Genomic DNA, 16,249 nt, shown 5'->3' with positions numbered 1-16,249 from the left:
TCAGGAACTTTCCAAGCTGTCCCTACACTGTACATTGGTAAGTAACTCCATAGGGGTATTGGAATGGGCCCTCAAGTACTGTGCCCGACTCTGTCGCCTTTCTGTCACAATCCCACCTTCCTCTCCCTCTGGCTTATCTCATGTTCTTTCCCACTGCTCTCCTAGTTCCAACTCCTCCCACTCTACTCCCTATGTCTGTGCCACTGATGTCTCTCACTCCCAAGTCTCGCCTGCATCCTTTGATGTTAATGCTCTCTCCTCCACAATACAACTCCCTCCTCCACACTGCTCCACACTGCTACCCCCTCCTCCATACTACTATGCCTTTCTCCATACTACTACGAATCCCCCAAGTGGCACTGCATTGCGAGTATGCGTGGAACAGTAAATAGTGTGGTTAGGTGAGATAGTGTAAGGGGTGGTTGTGAAATATTTGTGGGTGAGTGAAAGCAGGGTGTCTGAGGAATTGGTGGGCCGCCTACTCAGACATCTTCCTGTCACTCACACACAAACATCTCACAGCCACTCCTTACACTATCTCACCCAGCCAGAATTGTTAATGTTTCACACACACTTGCAACACAATACCACTTGCACTCATTAACCAATGCTTCACCCGCTCCATTAATCGCCTCCACGGCCCACTCCCCCATTGTTCCTCTTCCGAACAATGCACACATTCTGGCTTCTTGCTGGATTTCTTGTCCCTTCCCCTGGCCTCTGATTGGCAGTCTGTTCGTAAACAGTTTAGCCTTGTCAACAATGGAGCAGACAGAGTTAACCCTCACACACTTCCTCTACGCAGGACCGCTATGCAACTACAATGGTGGCCCTCATTGTCTATTGTACCTGTTGTTGGTATGCAGTCCATTCCTGGCTCCCCCCAGTATAGGTGCAGTTCAATTTAGGGTTTCTACCCATGGTTTAAGTCTCTGGTGGTCTTGGGGCCCCACTGGGGACTCTTCTTGGGGTGTACCAGGGCTGGCATGCAATGCACGGATGACAGCTCTGCCGCGTATGAGCTCCAGCTCCGGTCTCTAATCCTCATGCAGCACTGACAACAGGGCATGTGGGTGACTGAAGGGATTGTGTTTCTCTCCCCTGGAATATCCACAGATCTGTTCATTGGGTGCTTCAGCGTCTTTTCTTTGGGTTAGTTCATGCTTCTTCGTTATCCGGGAATGAGAAGAGAACATTCTGGCAGTAATTGGGCTCACAGGCATTGGGTGATGCAATTTAGTACTGTACAGAAACCAACTGGCACTAGAGTGGAGTGGTGGGGTCAAGAATTGGGGCCCTTGCAACGGCCACAGTCCTCTTCAGGGATAGGACTGGCTCTGGATGTCTCCCTTTTGGTTCTCAGACTCCCACCCCGACTCAGAGGGGTTCCCGACCTCTCTCTTGACAAGGCCAGGGCACTGGCCTTGTCACACAACTCACAACCAATTACCTGCAACTGCTCAAGCAGATACACGTACTAATAATTTCTATATACAATCAAGAGAGATGCATATTGTAGTAGCTTTTGGAATTTCACCCTCGAGCTGTACTTGGCATTATGAGCCCCCTTAAATGCCCTTGCTGTGCCTAGGCCTTTTACTCAGTATTCAGGGCCCACAACTGCAGGTACGTCTTAAGGCCAGATCTGTAAGTTAAGTTTATAGCTTGAGTCGATTTGAGGAGTACTGCGGAGCTCAAGTCGAGGGTACACGCAGGGGGACAGAGTCCACCCACTTCATTCAGAAGGTGGACTCAGTCCCCCCCCAGCTAAAATGAGAAACATTGAATGTCCTCGTTGAATTTATGAATCCAAGCCAACTTCGGGGCTCTAACCTCAGTCGGCAGATTTGGGCACCGCAGACTTCACCACTGCACCATATAACTTGATGAAAAATAACAAACAACTAAAGGTGAAATGTCCCATTTCAGCTATGCGAGTTCCAGGGAAAACATTTATATTGGTTCTTGGAGTTTAAACATGCACACCTTTTAACTTTATCAAAAACACTATTAGAAGAAAACTTCCTCTCTTGTTTTTCTGTGTGTATTGATTTTATGGAAGGCAAATGCCATTCGCCCTGTGCAATTGGGGTGGTTATTCAAAGCCAATTTAATGAAATGTGCATATTTCGCCTTGATATGCTAATTTCTGGCTACATCGCATCCCATTGCATTTGTTGATGAGCCCCCCCCCCTTATTTTTCAGGACTTGACACCTGCTGCTGGGGTTGTCGTCTATAAACAAGCTATGAACAAGCACACCCTACTTGTTATAAATAAATTCGCAGCGTGGATGGTTAGTTTGTGGACATTTGCAGCACATGGCGCCTCCCACTGGCAAGGGGAGTGCAACCGCATTACGGATGAGAAAAGCTGTTTTTTTCATTATAGAGCAAATTGCATTAATGCGGTGTAATTCACCAGAACCTCGCCTGTTTTTATATTTTATGGTCTGACTCAGCAACTCATGAAAAACAAATGGATGTATATTTTTAAGCAGGAACATATTGATTTAAAGAAATAATCTGGATGCACAACTATAAGGCTTGGTGGCATGGTATACAAAGATACAGCGCCAAGAGACCACGTCGGTGGCAGCAGTGCATGGTGCAACACCACATAACATTACAAAAAATCAGCAAGTAGCGATTTAGTGGAAAACCTACTTTATTTTGAAAATGCTGTTTTAAAGCATGTTTTGTCCGTGGGGGCAGGAGGTCTGGCAGCTGCTCTAGGCAATGCTTAGTTAACAATGGACAGCTAATTGCAGCAAATGCTTGTTTTTTTCTTCTTCTTTCTGGTGAAGTTGCTGATTGAGCAAAAGGAATTGATTAACTTTGATAGAACATATGCAAGGAGTGTGCCCTGGGTACAGAACAAAGACTAATTGACTGTGAGAATGTAATTAATGTACAGAATTATTTTTCTGGGCTTCTCATTGGTTGAAGCCAGTCCTTCAAGAGAATGTCATGCCAGTGAATTATGTCCATTGTGGATTCCCACAACACTGCTCTTTGTGCAATAATAGCCAAACATTTGACAAAGTTTCAGTACTTCTCGATGATGTAATTAAGTGGACATATTATGGTAAAAAAGGTCATAAGGATGATATATGCCACTTGCGAAACCAGTCAAATGTATAGTCCCATATATGGCCCCATTGTGCCTTTCCTTTTTTTCTTTTTTTTTAATTCACATATTTATAAAATGTACATAATAGTAGAGAAGAACTCCACCCACCCCAGTCCACCCCAACAGTGTCACAGAGTTAGTACAATTCCAAAAGATTTCCCCAGATACTCTCAAATAACTTGTTTTTCTTCGGACATCTGTAAATAACTCTCTCCATCACTGCAAGCGTGCACATGTCATCAATCCCTGTGCTCTCCTCAGGCACAGAGGTATGTATGTAGGTTGGTGAATTGTGTCTGGGGTATCTAGAGCAGAGTCTGAGGAGTGGGGAAGTGGGAACAGATAAAGACAAAGCGAACATACATTAGTAATGAGAAATAATGTACACAGGAAGATGGAGTCGTGCTTTTATGCTTGAAAGTGTGCAGCTTGAAACTAAACCTATTCTATGAAAAATGTATTACTTGTCCATTTACTTAAGACAAAACCAGTCCCCATTAAAAAAATATAAAGCATAATGAACAAAACAAACCATGTGCTGCGAGACCACAAAGGCGGTAACCGGTGCAGTATAAAAGACAATTTACATTTAAGAGGTTTGCAGTCTCTATAGTCAGTGCATTGACCCACTAAGTTATCTTACCATCTACGCTAAAGGTATCTACATTAAAAGGAAAATATAATTCTTTGTGGGAAACTGAATTCTAATCGACAGATGTTCTTTTTTTCTAAATGTTTGGGCTAATGACATTTTTGGATTTGTGTGATTTTTGGAAAGGATGTCCAAGTGGCGCTAACAAATCATTATGTATTGTTGTAGTTGGTTTTAAAAATGTTCTAGAATTGAATGAAATTGAAAAATGTAATGAACTTAGTGAATGATTAATTGATGTTTATAGTTTTAGGGAACTTGCAATTTAACATTACGTTTTATATGTACAGTTTTCTTTTTGTTTACTAGATTTTATTATTGTTAAGGTTGAACTTTTTGTTTAGCCAATAAACAAATAATAAAAAAAAAAGTAACAGTGTTGACCGGATGTGTGGAGGCCACTAATTTGCATATTAATGACACCACAGAAAATGGCGTCACTCGTCACATGCTTAACCTACATATTTGGTCATATTGTGAGTGTGGCTTTTTTGCAGCAGTTGTTATTGTGCGTTGAATCAGATCTAGTTACTTCTAATGTTGGCAGATAATGCACAATGAGATACAATGATATGGCTGAGAGGACAGTCTTTGGGGCGGTATTGGAGGTGAGTCTGCAACCTGGACACATTTTCCCAGCTGCAGTTGATGGCAGTATTGTTTGCACAGGTCTTCTTGCAAAATTGGTTTGACACCAAATCTGACTGCACTAAATTTGACAAACCATCTGACTAGAGAAAGCAGTGTAAAGCATTGTGATTGTGTTTTCCTAAGTGAAATAAACTGTTGTTTTTTCCATGATTACTTTTTTCATGTTAATCATCGTATCACTCGACATTTGAGGTCACGCACAGGGTGGGGCATAAAATTGTCTCTGGGCAAATGGAAATTCATTTTTTGGGTGAGAGACTGAGTAGTAGTACCCAAGGGGGAGATTTTTGATAAACTGTGATGCAAATTGTGCATTTTAAAGAATAGGTATTCAGTAACACTGGTCCAAACTACTAGCCGCATGGTGAAGTAACCTATCAAACTGGCTTTATGGGCCAAAAAAGTGTCCCACTTTACCCAAAAAACGAGCACACATTAAAACGACTAAAAATGTGGCTCTTCACCACAGAATCAGAAGGGAACGAGTAGGAAGCATAAATTCTGGCAGAAACAGGAAGCCCGGGGAGGGACCTACAATCCATTGCATAACCATCCCCAACTGGTGGGCATAGGAAAGACATTTTGGACCTCTCATGCACACACACCGCTAAGCTTACAGAGGAATCCCACAGTAGGCAGGGACCCCCCACTAGAAATCAAGGGAGCGACCCATAACCTTCCTAACCTAACAATCTCTAACCCTAGGGCCGGGGGACTACACCTCCACGATCCATGTCCACATACCGCTAGACTTCTACAGAAGATAATTAGCACACTGCTACATACCTGCGGACTAGGATGCCAAATATCAAAGCACACAGGATGGTCATAGATGCCGACCGCAGAACCCAAAGCAAAGAGGTAAAAAAAAAACCCCTGCTGACCCAATACTGAAACCTAATTTTTCTGCAAACTCTTCTACAGAAACTCAAGCACATCTCTGCACAGCAAACCGCACGTACTTCACCATACTGCAACAACATACAAACAACACATAACCATGCACAATAGCACATGGGAATTGCTCAGATTTGAAAATCGCACCTAAGCTCAGCGAATGGTGCAAACCGAACTGAATCTGCCAACAGAACATCATATCTCACTTTCCTAATCCCACTGCACCCTACTAAGCGCTCCCATAGCCTCCCTGTTTCACACCCTCCTTTTACAAATCCACCACCGCCAGGGGACCACTCCGGTAGTGATAGTGTGCGGTACAAGTAACCTTTAACATTAACACTAGCATTTTGCATTTTTGCTTCGGTCATTGGTATATAGGCCAGTCCGAGCCTGGTCACGCGTATGGCATGCAAACGGATATAGTGAAAACTAAGTGGGTTTCACCATACATTATATATCCACCAACTGTAGAGGCACCCGGCGTAACGGGCAAGACTATGTCTGAACTCGAGAAACGTGGGACACATGTCCTGCCATTCATGAAATAGGGCAAAAATAATATTCATAATGCACTGCCGTTTTTATAAGACGCATTCCAGGGAGAGCGGTCCAGGTTACCTGTGGAATTTAATCCCTAGCCCCATTACATCAATGGCTGGAACCTCTGCACTGGCAACAATAGACGTGCCTCCCGGGATACAGGGGCCTGGGGTAGGGAGAGTCTAGGTGCAGGGCCCTCTCCCCTGGAACTTCTGGCAGCCTACAGCCAGCTTGCCATTGACAAAAGAAGCCTTAAGACAATCCTGTTTAGGGAGGTCTCTCTCAGCCACCTAACTACTGTTTGGACCACCAGACATCCCCATAAAAATGGGACTGGGCCTCACCAACCCCATTCAAACCAAACTCCACCCTGCCAACACCTGGTATCTCGACTAGTACTTTAAGTGGGATGAGAAATCAAGGGGCTACTAACCAGCCACAAAACAATATTTAGGCGTGGAACCTAAATGTGTCGGACACAGCCAGAAAAGCATTAGTAGCCAAGGAACTACAGGAGTTTTGACTCTACTACAAAATACATCTTGAATGAAATGCAGAAAATGATGTTTAAAACAATGTGCATTAAATGTAACCAGTAGCCAAAAAAAACGAATTGAATTAAAATTAGAAATATTGAAATAGGCGGAGGCAAGTTCAAATGCCATAGAGATAGCTCAGGATGTTAAATTGATGGTTGCGGAGTGCTGGACATACCATGCAATGGACCATCCAAGCAGCATAGCTTGATTGGGTAATTAGACCACTGTAGCAATTTGCATGTAACCTGAAGTGCATAGCACCTGCCACAAAAGCAAAAGAAGGGCCGGGTCCCACACTCACAATTCCAGCCTGCGCTTAAAACCTGAATGGATATACTTGCCAATTTGTTGCTATTCAAAAAATGAATACATCTCCACCCAGAAAATGTTGGGAGGCGCCTCTTAGCAAAGCAAGGTTTTTCTTCTAGCAGTGCTATGCAGTGATAAGCATCTAATTGGCCCTATTTGTGTTTTGTCTCCTGCAGGCGTTAGTACACATGTATGTATAAGCGTAGTGATGTAGGTGTTGCCTCCCGGGATACACGTGCATATCAGATACCGTACAAGAAAAATAGCCCTCCTGAAGAAGGCTCCAGTACTGTTGTTGCAGAACCGAAACACGATGCCATGTAGTTCGAGAAATATAGATTGGAAGACTACACCCAACATTTGTCAATGCATTGTAAAAAATATTGTATATTTCTGATAATGTGTCAACGCACATAATCATTTCACTGGTTTGCGGTTACAAAATGTATTCTGTTTTGTGGTTAGTGAAATGCGGACACTGTTTTTCTGCAAATATTGTATCTGTGAGAGCGTGCTGCACTTGTAATCCAGTATGTTTGTATTTAATAGAATAATTATTGATGTACTGAAGGGCAAGCAGCGCCCTGCGGCCCCATGCCAAGGGAGGATAGGGGGATTTGCCTGTGGGTGGATCATGAACTTAAAACTATAAACAAAAAGTTTGATGATCAAATAAAAGTGAATACCGATTGTGGTGAAGATCTGTCAACGGGTGTTAGAGATTGCCAAAGGGTGCCAATAGTTGATTTCCCTATAAACATCATATGACAAGCAAAACTGCAAAAGAAAACATTAACAAATGCAGCAAGCATCCTGGCAGCGCTGCAAAGCACACATTTGTTTTAAAATCAGGCACATTCATTGTGCATTTTAAAGAATCACCTTAAAAATGTAAGGCAACGATATGGGTGGGCCATCACTAATAGATGAAGATGCAAAATTTGAATAGCAAAGTGATGATCTCGCCTGTTAGAGTTAGCTTAAATGACTCTCAATGCTGATATGCCGGTGCAGGACCAAATGCGCTAACTCCAAAATGAAAAAAAGCACTGCTAAAACCAACAGTTTTTGGCTTGTGTGCACGAGCATGGGATAGACATTGGCAAGGCACTGCAGTAATATGGCAACAGCTGGAAAATGGTGAGAGTACCTGCACACATGATGTCAGTGCCTGCTGGCAAATGCCTACTGAATACCTATTCATGCGTGTTTTAACAGGACTTCAGTGCATGGAAAAGAAGTGAGGGCATTCAGGGTGAATTCTTCTAATGCAGAACGCCCTGAATGGATGTACTGCACACTTCAATTTTAATTATAATAATCAATTAAATTTATTCAAAGAAATTATTGCTAAAAAATATCTTCACCATAAAAGATTTTTTACACTTTTAAAAATATTTTTTACAATTTTTATATAAAAACACAACTCCCACGCATAGACCCTGAAACACATACAATAGAAGGAAATCACCTGTGTTAGTCATAAGTGCATCACATAGAACGTTTTATAACATACAACCAAGACCAGAAGTAATAAGACATAAAATCCTCAATAAGTGTCTCTGAAACCACTATCCCAACATGTTTGTGTTCTTATTGTCATTCTTCAGGGGAAGTCTTTAGAATGTGGATTCCTTCAACACCAATAATTCAAGGTCGAAAAAGAACTTCCTGTGAGAGATGTAACTGAAACCGTGGAGTTGGGTTCTTAAAACTAGGGGGTCCGTTTTTGTATCCTGTTTTATACATATGTTTTTGAGAGGCTCATTGAGGTCTCGCAGGTATTCTTAGTTATAGAATCCTTTAGATAGCAAAAGAAACTTTTGTAGAACCACTCCTCGTACATCGTGAGCGGTATTTTGGAATCTGTATGTGCTCTTATGATGGCTGTCCCTTCTGACAAATGTTTGGCATATAGTGAAGATCACATTAAAATAATGTTGGATTGTCTATATTGTCTGGTACCCCGGGCGAAGGGAGCTTTAAGAACAGTGATCAATGGGATGAGCTTGCCCAATTAAGAAAACGTGTGATTCGTACGGAATTACATGGAGCGACAATTGAATCAATATCTCATTGGCCCATTGGCGATTATGTTTATTTGGCAGGAATCCACTTACAGGTGCTCTGCCTCTTAACAATCTGGCGTCCTAGCTGTGGCCCACTGGAAGTAATTGTTATTTCCTCTCTCTTACCATGAGCTCATACTCAGATGACAAATCCAGAAATGCAAAATATAAAGACATGTTCTTTGCTGCTGCATCCATTAATATTTTTCTGTTTTCTTTTCTTCTTTTCTCTTGTTTTATCCAGTGATGATATTTGTAATTTAATGTACTGCTATTTTAACTTTAATGTTGTGCAAAGTCGAGTTCTTTGACTAAAACACAATAAATAAATAACTAAATAAAGCAAAGTCCCCAAGGTGTCCCCTGTTCCCCCCCCCAGATTTTATGTGTCTCCTACGCCCCTGGCTGGGAGGCCCTCCTGGCCCCCTTCACACTCCTCTAAGACCATCAATAATGTCTACTTGAATGGAACTGTCTTTGTCCAGGCCCCCAAGCCAATCTCCTCCTTTTTGATAGACACTTCCCGCGCTTTCTCAACTTCCTTTCCTCTCCTGCTATCCTTTTACCCCTCTCTGGCTCCTCTGCTGCCTCCTTCCCCAGCCATCTCTCCGGCACTTCCTGCTGCTTTTCTGGCCACCCAGTTGCCTTCTTCCTCCGCCACACCTCTGGCACTCTCTTCTTCCTCTCTAACTACCCTGCCTTCTCCTCCTTCCTCCTCTGCCCACCCTCAGGCACCTCCAACACTCAAGCAGAGTGTGTTGCCTCCTTCCTCGACCACCCCTCTGGAACTCTCTTCTTCGTCTCTGGCTACCCTGCCTTCTCTTCCTTCCTCCTCTGCCCATCCTCAGGCATGTCCAACACTTCCGCATGGCGTACCTCTGGCCTGTACCGCTCCACAGAAGACCTTCAAAAGTGGCAACCTGCTCCACATCGCTACTTTCAACTCTCGCTTAGCTGTCAAACATTCCTCTGACATCTGCTGTCTTTTGGATGTACTCAATCTCACCGAGACTTGGTTCACCGCCAGCTGTGTCACGAGTTTTGACACTTTCCTTCCTTATACCTTCAAGATCCTCTCCAAACCCAGAACCAACTCGCCTGGTGGGGGTGTAGCCTTGATTTTCCCAGAGTGGATACCTGTATACCTGTTTCTATCATTCCAATGCAGGACCACTACTCCTTTGAATGCCTGGACTGCAGGCTCTCTATCTCTCCTGGCCTCTCTCTCACAGTGGCCACTATCTACAGGCCACCTGGCCAGGTCACCCTCTTCCTCTCTGAGTGGGCTGACCTCTCCTCCTCCCTCCTTGCTTCTACCTCTCAACCTCTCCTCCTCTGAGACCTGAATATCCACCTAGATGCTACTAGCCCTGCTTCAGGACTCTTTTGTAAGCTCTGTGACTCTCTCTCTCTCTATTCTTCCCTCTGGCCCGACTCACTCTGCAGGGCACACCCTGGATGTTCTGTTCTCCTCAGACCTCCCCTTCCCTAACCCTCTCACCACTCCTCTCTCTTGGAGTGACCATTTTTTCCTTTCCCCCCACGTCTCTCTCTCCATCCCTCAAGTTAAGCCGACTCCAGCACTGCCACCTACGTTCTCAGTCATCCGATCGATGAAGCGTCTGTCAGTTGGGGCTTTCACCACCATTTTCTCTCCTCCTTCTGCACCTCTAGCTGACCCACACCCTGCCCTGACGCAGCCCTCTCTAACCTACATTTCTCTATCTCTAACACTCTGGATGTCCTTGCCCCTATCATAAGGATCTGCTTGAAGTCCAAATCCAAGTTCAACTCTTGGTACGACTCCAACCTCGCCACCCTTAAACGCAAGTGTATGGTGGCTGAGATGAAGTAGAGGGCATTAGGCGTAACCCCTGGCAAACTGATTGTCTGCCTGCTTCAAAGGCAGTACAGACTCTCGGTCCTCTCTAAGAAGAGAGCCTGCATCCAAGTCTGCGTCTCTGCGGCATCTAACAACTCGGCCAAACTTTTCAAAATCTGCAAGCAGCTGGCTAATCCTGCTGCAGTCTCTACTTCTCCTGTTCTCTCGCAGGCCCTCTGCACGGCCTTGGCCTTTCATTTCACCACTAAAACCAGAACATCCTGTCCACCCTCTCTTCTTCTACCTCCTCTTCCTGCTCCTCTACCACTCCTGACCTATCTGTGGCTGTCTCTCCTCCTCCTTTCCCTTGTTCACCCATGATGATGTTTCTAGACAAGTCCGATCTATGAAAATCTCATCAAAGCGGGTTCTCCCCTGCTCAGCCAGATCCATCAAGGACCACATTGACACCCTTGCTCCAGCCTTGGCCGATTTCTGCAATCACTCCTTTGCCACTGGAACCTTCCCCTTCCACCTCAAGCACTCCCTTATGCAACCCCTTCTTAAGACGCCCTCTGCCAATCCTTCCTCTCCGGGTAACTATCGCCTGGTTCTCCATCACTTCCTTCCTGGGCAAACTCCTGGAAAAGCTGGCCATCTCCCAGCTTCATCTGCATATTGAATCTGTTGGTTGTCTCCATGACCACCAGCCTGGCTTCAGAGTTGCCAGAAGCACGAAAACTGCTCTCCTGAACACCTGTGAAGAACTGGTCTCTAATCTGGACTCTAATCTTCCTGTGTCCTCATTCTCTTTGATTTATCCTCTGCTTATGATATGGTCAACCATGCCATCCTGCTCAATCGCCTCTGTAATAACATGGGTATCACTGATCAGGCCCTGGACTGTTTGACCTCCTTTCTTACTGACTGACCCTCTCAGGTCCAACTGGGGTCTTTCTTCTCTTCTATCCCCATCACTACTTGTGGTGTTCCCCAGGGGTCTAACGTTTCTCCCTGACTTTTCAACCACTACCTGGCACCTCTTGCCCGCCCCATTGCTACTTTGTGCTCCAATTTTCAGTGTTATGTGGATGACACCCAGCTCTCATTCAGGCTCCCCTCAGCCACCTCGGCTCCTTCTCTCGTACCGGCCGCAATTCAGGAATGGTGTGCCGCCAATGATCTCTGCCTTAATGCCAGTAAGACTGAAATCCTCCTCATCAGGACACCTACTCCCTCCTTTCTTCTTTCTCTCTGGCTGCCCACTCTGGGCCCTCTTACTGCTCCCTCCTGTGAGGCTAAGAACCTTGGTGTCATCTTCGACTCCACCCTCTCCTTCTCTCTTCACATCTCCACCGTCTCTAAGAAGTCAAACTGTCAGATGCACCTATTCAGAGGTATTCTTCCTTTTATCACTTTCCCCCAGAAGCCCACTGTCTCATAGCTCTGGTCCTCTTTAGGCTGGACTACTTCAACAGCCTCTTTCTAAATCTGCCTGCCTCTACTCTTCGAACTTTACAACTTATCGGGACAGGACTGCGAGGCTTGTTGTTGGCCTCAAGCCCAGTGATTGTATCTCTCCAGCTCTGAAATCTCTTCACTGGCTCCCTGTGGCTGCAAGGATCAAGTTCAAGACCCTCTGCATCATTCACAAGGCTTTCTGGAGCCTGGGACTGCACTGCCTCCAACTTTCTCTTCCTTAACATCTTCCTTCTCAAGCTCTCCGGAGTCTCCGCTCATCCACCTCCAACTCTCTGAGGGTCAGACGCTCCTCAAAGCAGAGAGTGGGCGGCAGATCTCTCTCCTCGGCTGGGGCCTTCCTTTGGAACAGCCTCCCTGCCTCTCTCAAACTTGAGAAGAACCACCTCCAGTTCCGGAAGCAACTGAAGACCTTCCTTTTCGCTTCTGCTTTCTCTCTACCTCTCCTCCACCCTGGTGTCTGTTACTGCTTAGCGCACTGGTCACCTGGCTACCTTCTGAACTCGGGCACAGGCTCCTGCATGTCCAGTTGCCCTTGCACTGCCTCCGGGCTCACCCTGCACTTAAGGATCTGTACCTGCAACCCTACAGTCCCTTCTCTCTGTGCTTATGAGCCACCTACTGGCTGCACTTATGGGTTACCTGCACTTCTCCCCTCACCTGGCACTTCTCCCCTCCCTCTTCCCGAACTTGCGCGATCTGAATGACACAAGGCCTAGTAAGATCATTGTTTTGACCTCCCTTTGTTTCCTCTCCTTGTCTTGTCGCACCTAGAAACACTTGTGTACAGGCGCGTTATAAATGCCATATCATATGTGTGCCCTCACTTCTTTATATGTATAAAACAGGATACAAAAACGGACCCCCTAGTTTTAAGAACCCAACTCCACGGTCAGGGGTAGACCTACTTACATAAATACATAAAGGAGAAAGGTTTGATAAAATTGAATCAATAGCCACACATATGAGGTACTGTTCTCGTTGGTACACCTGTGGGAACGCAGGATGGTAGGACATGTGTTGTTGGCGGCGTGTTTCGGTGGGTGTCCATAGTGAAATGTCTGAAAATTGTGGTTTTTTCCAACAAATTCCAGAGAGATTTCCCTCTGCCCGCCCACCGAAACACGCCGCCAACAACAGATGTCCTACCTTCCCGCATTCCCACAGGTGTCCCGACGAAAACGGTTCATCATATGTGTGAGTGCGCCTACCTGGGCGCAAAGGGAAAAGGCTAACCCACTGATAACCCCAATCTAGCAATCTGCCCCCAGGGAGGACTACATGAGATGCCCCCATCCATTTGGGGTGGGGGGGAGAGGGCCACCCACTTTCCACTAATAACATCCATGGTGGTTCAGTGGCCCCCCACACCCACCCAAAACAAGTTATATTTGTTTTATTTTTGTGTGTGGCCATCTGCCCTGGGGTCGAGGGGGGCAAAATGTACAGCCCCAGGCTTGTGGGCTGGATCTGCCAATATTTGCAGTGGCCTCTCCCCCCACCCCAAATGGATGGGGGGCATCTCATGTACCCCTTCCTAGGGGCAGAAATCTGCCCCCAGGGAGGGCTACATAAGGTGCCCCCATCCAATCAGGGTGGTATGAGAGGTCCACCCCCCCTTTCAAACACAAAAAATCCTGGTGGTCTAGTGGGTCCCCTGGGTCCCCCCGTCCCCTCACCCAAAACAAGTTATAATATATTTTTTGTTTTGCCCCTTCCCTAGGGGCGGATGGGAACGTGTGTGTGGCCATCTTCCCCCGGGCGGGGGGAACGTACTGCCCCAGGGTTGGGGGGGTGGCTCTGCCAACATTTACAGTGGCCGCCCCCCACCCCAAATGGATGGGGGCATCTCATGTACCACTTCCTAGGGGCAGAAATCTGCCCCCAGGGAGCGCTACATAAGGTGTCCCTCCCTATCCACTTAGGTTGGGGGGAGAGGGCCCCCTTGCAAACACAAAATAATCCTGGTGGTCTAGTGGGCCCCACCGGGCCCCTGACCCCCATCCAAAACAAGTTATAATAATGTTTGTTTTTGTTTGTTTTTCCCCCTTCTCTAGGGGAAAATGGGCACATGTGTGTGGCCATCTGCCCCCGGGGGGGTCAAAACATACTGCCCCAATCTTGGGGGGTGGTTCTGCCAATATTTACAGTGGCCTCTCCCCCCCACCCCAAATGGATGGGGGGCATCTCATGTACCCCTTCCTAGGGGCCGAAATCTGCCCCCACGGAGGGCTACATAAGGTGCCCCCATCCACTTAGGGTGGGGGGGGGAGGGCCACCCCCTTGCGAAAATCCCTGGTGGCTAGTGGCCCCACCCCCACCCAAAACTAAGTTTAAAAACAAATATATTTTTTTGTTTTCCCCCTTCCCTGGGGGCAGATGATCACCCATCTGCCCCCAGGGGATTGCCCCCATGCTTTGGGGGTGAGGGGGAGGGCTGCTTAAATAGTAAGAAACCCCTCCCCCCACTTCAAAAACAGATCCCTGCACGACACACCAAACATATTCTGGGGGGAGATAAATGACATTACAACCCCCCCCACTTACAATTGTGGGGGGGATTTGTCCCCCCTGTCCTTCCCATGTCCTACGCCCATGCTCCCAGCCGGTGCCAACATTAATGGGAGTAGAGGAAAAGGGAGAGAGAACAGAGACCATATGGGAGGGGGGGTCCATAGGCCTGGAGAGGAAACGACAAAGACGATGTCGGTAAGGGTCTGTCTGGAGGAAGCACTGGTGTAGGTATCAGTGATAGGGAGGCCTGGGTTGGAGACCAGGAGGCCCCCTTTGAGCTTCTTCCTGCCAGACTTAGTATAGTAAGAGGGACAGGATAGTTGATAGAAAAGCAATTAAAGAAGATAGGCGAGACAGAGAGCACCATAGAGGGTGCTGGCAGGAAAGGGGGAGCGGGTGGGGAGCCCAAGCAGGGGAGGGGTGTTAGTGCTGGGGGGTTAGTGCTGGGGGGCGAACAACAAAGAACCAGATAACGGACCTGCGAAATCAGATGCAATACAGAACCAACAGCAAAGCAGAGAGCACAACAGCGAACCTAGAAGTGAAGACTGCAGGCAATGCCATGTAATGCCAAACCGTATGGAACAACACATCAAGAGAAAACAGCACAATATCAAAGCCGTAGAGAACAACACAAAGTCAATACCATCCACAAGGCACAAAACACAACAGGTACCTAGGAGTAAAGAATGCAGGCAATGCAATGTAATTTCCAAAACCGTGGAGCTCAACACAATGTTAATACAGTACACAATAGATCAAGAAGGGAAGGGGCTGAGATGCGAGAGGAAGGTTGGGACGCAGGGGGGACAGGATGCGGGGACCTATGATGCGAGGCAAGAGAACAGGCGGTGCTCGCGGCCTAAGTCACGGGGGAACACACACTGCCTGAGTTGCAGGGGAGCACATGTGACCTAAGTTGCGAGGGGGCGCTCACAACCTAAGTTGGAAGGGGCCGCACGCAGCCTTAGTTGCAACATATTGCTTCAGAATCATGTGGTCAATGGTACACTTGGTTAAGACATTTTTATTACCCCAGGGGTCCAATTGTACATGCAGATAAACCATCAACTCTCAGAAGACTGCTTAGAAATAATAATGGCAGCACAATAAAAGCCCATGGTATGGTGTTAATGCATGACAGAGCAAGATGTCTCAGGTTGGTGTGTTTTGGTTTGAGAGGGGCAGGGAGTTGGTGGAAATGGCCATACAGATTAACATGGCCATGGCGGTCCAAAGGTAGGTGAAATCCAGACAAAAGCCACAAGATGTGTGTCCTTCCTCACATTCTACCTCCCTCCTATCTGTAGACTAATGCAATCATTTGGTTTACGGGTAGCGCTAAAGCGCCACCAATGGGCCAAAACTTGAAATTGTCTCAATTGGCCCAACTTTTGCCAACTCGGACACTAGATCACTGTATTTGATACCAAAGCACTGCCAAGAAGCTTAAGATATGGGAGTCTGAAAAACGAAGAGCTATTACAGGGGTTGCCAAATTCAATGATATCGATATTTCCAGGACCCACTGCGAAGAAATATTCAAATGACGGGAACCCAGGGTTCTGAAACCTTTGGCTCTCCAGATGTTTTGGGCTAAAACTCCTATCATGCTTGGCTAGCATATTCAATAGTGAGGGAT

This window comes from Ambystoma mexicanum, chromosome 2p (assembly GCF_040938575.1).
Source record: "Ambystoma mexicanum isolate Mex_15411 chromosome 2p, UKY_AmexF1_1, whole genome shotgun sequence".
Taxonomy (NCBI): Eukaryota; Metazoa; Chordata; class Amphibia; order Caudata; family Ambystomatidae; genus Ambystoma; species Ambystoma mexicanum.
The sequence above is the reverse complement of the archived record's forward strand: the minus strand, read 5'-3'. Positions refer to the sequence as shown.